We start from the raw sequence: 4,860 nt of genomic DNA, 5'->3' as shown, positions 1-4,860 counted from the left end.
AATTTTTTTGGTAACAGTCCAAAATCTGTTTTCAGGCAGCACTTCCCCAAATATCATCTCCTTCTCATTAGAAAACCACTCAAAGAAACTAAACAAGTATATACAAGTATCCAGCAACCATAATATGCAAAGAATGAGTGATACCGGTATACCTCCCCCCAAGCTTAGGCTTTTGGCCTAAGTGGAGTTCAACCCCAACGAGGGTCGCTGTTCCTCGCCGGTGCATTATACATGACGTAGTCATAGTAGGGTCCCTGTGCAGAAGAAAAGCGTGGAGGCTCCACATGTCCAAAATATTGATGCGAAGAACTTGCTGCATCGGATGACGAGTCGAGGTGTTCCTCGGCCTCCTCCGTGTTGTCTCTTGCATGATGGCCTCATCCCTCTATGTGTGCATTCAGTGCACCTTCTGTGACTGACCAATCCTCCCTGGAATCAAGGTTAAATAGAACAGGCGCATGCAATCTTACTAGTTTTTCAGTTTTCTTAGTTGTTCTCCAAGTCTTCTTGTAAAATGTTATCTTGTAAGACAGGTTACTCAAGTTAGATGAATCAGAAACAAATTCATGTTTAATCATGGAGACTATGTCAAGTTTTTCTATGGGAAGTTGAATATCAAGATGGTGAGGTTCTAATCCATGTAAAGCTAGTAAACGAGAGGCGATGAGACCTCCACAAATTCCGCCCTTCTCACGGTTAGTAGAAAGTCTATAAGCTATCAACGCACCCAAATTATAGGCCTTACTACCTTGCAGTGCAGCAGCTAGAAAAGCTAAATCCTGGATAGATAGTTTACTACCATTCTTTCTAGCAAGAACGCATTTAGTAATGAAATAAGCAAAGTAGCGGATAGCTGGGAGTTGAATGCTAGTGATTTTACCACCATCCTCTGAGAAACTCCTTCCATGACAAATCATCTCGAAGAGGCTTAATGTAATATCCCAGGTATTGGGGTTACAAAAATAGAGGAACACAGATGTGTGCATTGCATTCATGCATTGAAAATCAGGGAAAATTTCGCGCTTTTATTTAAAACACAAAGAGATCAAGATTTCACTTGTGTTGATGGGAATTGACTAAGGTCATCGACACAAGTGCGATAAATTTCGACATGACCTTTGTTGAACTATTTGATTTTGGGGAACACAATTGGAATTCAATTTAAATATGAGTGATAAGAATTCAAATTGAAATTGGAATTGGAATTTGAATTCTAGACCATTATATAACATACAACATGTTTAATCAAACAAAATATAAAACTCAAAATAAATAAAGTATTTAACATTTAATTACATCATCCAATATTACAAGGTTCATAAAGACAAGTAATTCATGATTAATGATATTCTACAACAAGGAAAACATTTCTTTATTAATATTAACACAAAAATACAAAGTCTTTACAAAAATAATAAAGAATAAGAATATAGTTACAATTACAAGTATAAGAAAAGAAAATCAAATCCTAAACTAAACTTGAAGATTATCATCTCTTGTTTAAGTAAGACCCTGCAAAACAAACAAAGAAAACAAGAATAAATGGTAATGCCAAGTGGCTATGTTAAAAATAAAGAGAAATGGAAGAGGGAGATATTTTCTCAGCCGTGCCTATCCCAAGGGGAGATGCATCTACCCAGGAGACGCAACAGGCAAGCAAGCAGCACACACACAAGGTTGCATGTGTGTGCTGTCGACCACAGAGAGTATATGTGCAGAGTATTTATTGCCCGTGCTTACAACACACAGCAGCCCAAGCACCTCATCTTTCTCATACCCATCGACCAACTAAGAACAACCAAGAACAACATATGTTCTTCATCTAGACCACCAGATCATTCTCAGGAAATAAACCAGGAAATAGGCAGGATAAACCAAACCAGAATTTAGAAGAAGCAATATGAGCCATGGTGGCATAGCTGCAGCCAGGAGGGGCAGGCTTAGCTCAAGGAGGTGAAGATTGCTTAGCTCAAGGAGGTGAAGATTCATCAAGACCAGAAGCTTCTCAAAATCCACACACACCCTGTCTAGGAGCTGGAGTGAGGTATACACCTTGTCTTGGATCAGATCATATGGGATCTGACTCTAAAAGCTTATTCAGCATCATATCAATCAGTTTGGATTCAGAATCAAAAGGAAGCTTTAAAGGTTTTTAACATCATTTAGCAAAAACTTAAAGAACACTGCAACTATTAAAAGCTACTGATATCCTAGTTCCCAACTTTGATCAAAGGAAATCATAACTACGATTCTTATCACCAAGACATCACAACAGAAATCCATTATAGTCAAGATTTGCACATGGATAACTAGAGCAATAAAAGCTACCAATTAAATCTTTAAGTTAAAGCATCAGCTATTGGTTCTGTAAAAAAAAAGGGTTAATATCTGAACCAAGAAATTATTCTACACATTCTTGAAGTCACAACAGTACTACAGTGGCAATCACCAAGACCACCTACTGCAATACGTACCATCCAAATACATCAAGCCCACAAGTAAACCATGTCCTGGAAATGGTCAAGTATCCACTTCGCATAGCACATACATATATCTGTTACATAACATAATAGTGATCAGTGGATTAATTTGATCCAGCAGCAAAAGCACCATGAGCATTAATATGATCTCACCAAGCAATGTAACAAGTGAATAATATTCCTATAAACACCAGCGTTTGTATTCTAACATATCTCAACTAATCAATGAGATAAACAAAGGCATAACTGAACTCTCCAGTTCACCACCCGATAAAGGTCAGTTTGTTCAAAGATGAAATAGCAAGAAGCCACACAAGCCGTGGATGATCAGGTCATCCAAATTGAGGCACCAACTTAAGCACAAGGCATTGACCAATTTGATCAAGGCTTTACCAGCACAAACAACACAGCAGTTACAACTTGATTAACCTATATAAATATATGTGGATTATATGCATTATAAGATGCATATAGTCATTTTACCCGCAGCAACATTTGTCCTATTTATTTCTTCATCCCAAAAGTTACCAAAACATGTAGATCAATGTTTAACTACTAGATGAATTAAAAACACTAGCATCAGCAAGTCAATTTTGAGCATTTGCTTATGCTCACTCGTAGGAACCAAGAACCACTTCACTATAAATTAATTAGCGTAAGATCAGCAGCCTATGACCATTAGAATTATAGAACCAGTACCAAGCTCCTCTAAATGGCTAACCAAGTAACCACACACAAGTACAACCCGCCAAGACATGGTCATAGACAGAGTGGAGAGGAGTGGAATTTAGCTCACAATGCAATACATGGCATAGGCGGGGTAGTCGACGCCGAGGTTAGATCTTCAGTGCCATCCCGCTGGCGTCGGGGCTGCAGTAGGTGACACGGCAATATTGTCTCAGCAGCATCACCATCAGTACACCACCACACCAGCGCCACCACGACACCATCCAAGCATCAGCACCTCATCTCCACACCAGCACCACACCATCAGTACACGGACGCCGGGGTTGCAAACACATCGCTGTTCCGCCAGGGTCGAGTAGCAGTAGTCATGGCGAGCCAAGAATGGCACCTGGAACATGACCAATAGCATGGTCGAACCAGAACGGAGGATACCCTGCCGGATCCGCGCCGGCAGACGGCGGCGCCAGAAGAGGCCGGCGACGGTCGAATTGCTCAGCAGTAAAGTTAGGGTTCTCGGGGTTGGGGTGGACGAAAGAAGCAGCGAGGATTAAATAGAGCGGGATCAGGTTGTAGAGCACGTCGAGGCGAGCAAGACTCCCACCTCGCCGGCGTCGGTGAGGGCTGAGACCGTCGGGAATGAGGTGGTGCGCGGCGGCGGCATCGCAGGAGATGCATGCGAGCGGGGTCGTGAATAACAAATCGAAAAGATGGTGGGGGTAGAGCACATGGCGGCGGAACAAATCTGACCAGCGGCGAGGCCGGAGAAGAACGGCGGCCGGCCGGAGCGGCGCCCGTGTCAATGGCAATTGGCAACGGCGGCCGGCCGGAGCGGCGCCCGTGTCAATGGCAATTGGGGGCACTCGGCTGCTCTCGTACGGGGAGAGGAGAAAAATAGAGAGAGAATGAGCGAGAGAGACGTGAGGAGTTGGGCCGTGTTGGACTCGTACGTATATGGCTTGATTATGGGGAATTTTACTTTTTGCCATGCTTTACTTTGGCACTTTATAATTTGCCCTCTTTTACATTGACCTCTACCTTTTGCCACTATTTACTCTGGCAATCGATTATTTGCCCCTTCATACCCTTGCCCAAACGCTGTGACGAAAATGTCCCCAGAACTGATCGATCGAGATGAGGAGAGGTCGATCCTCACAGCCAAAACGGAGAGAGCGATGGCGGCCGGCGGCCGGCGGCCGGCGGAAACGCTCACAGGGGCCCGCGCAGAGGAAGAGATGGAGGTTGGCGGCGGGATTCCGAGGATTCACCGCCTCCTCCCTCGCTCATGCTCCGTCTGAGTCCTCTCGCGTCCGTGCTACGCCGCCCCAGCCACGAACGACGAACGCCGTCCGGGCTCAGCGCATACCGCCCTTGCGTCCTCCCGCGCCCGTTTCCTCCGACGGCCACGCCTGACTCGCCCCTCTCGATCTCTCTTTCAACTGATTCGATTTGATGTCTCCAAGATCCTTTAATCACTAGAGTTTTTGCAGGTTCCGAGCATACGACGGAGAGCAGCAATTCGTGGCTCCCACAATTTGGAAATCTGCGGGGAGGAGGGCTTCAGTGCTGCAGCCAAGATGAAGCTTGCGTGTGATATAGGAAGACCACAAGAGAAGCTGAGAGGTGCGGCAGTGTGGCTGTACCGCGCAGGGGCAGAAGAGAGCGGCTAAGGTGCGGCGGCGGGCGACAAGCGGCC

The 4,860-nt window shown here is 44.7% G+C and overlaps 1 long non-coding RNA gene across 1 annotated transcript; it reads right to left on the bottom strand.

Annotated features, from left to right (window-relative positions):
* Window positions 1-1,355: 1,355 nt before the first annotated feature.
* Window positions 1,356-4,096, bottom strand: LOC127341450 (uncharacterized). The gene is made up of 2 exons (XR_011754780.1): window positions 3,277-4,096; window positions 1,356-2,554 (listed from the first exon to the last, which is right to left on the bottom strand). It is a non-coding gene; the product is annotated as an uncharacterized lncRNA (long non-coding RNA).
* Window positions 4,097-4,860: the final 764 nt, after the last annotated feature.

This window comes from Lolium perenne, chromosome 3 (assembly GCF_019359855.2).
Source record: "Lolium perenne isolate Kyuss_39 chromosome 3, Kyuss_2.0, whole genome shotgun sequence".
Taxonomy (NCBI): Eukaryota; Viridiplantae; Streptophyta; class Magnoliopsida; order Poales; family Poaceae; genus Lolium; species Lolium perenne.
This window is presented reverse-complemented; position numbering and strand designations above follow the sequence as displayed.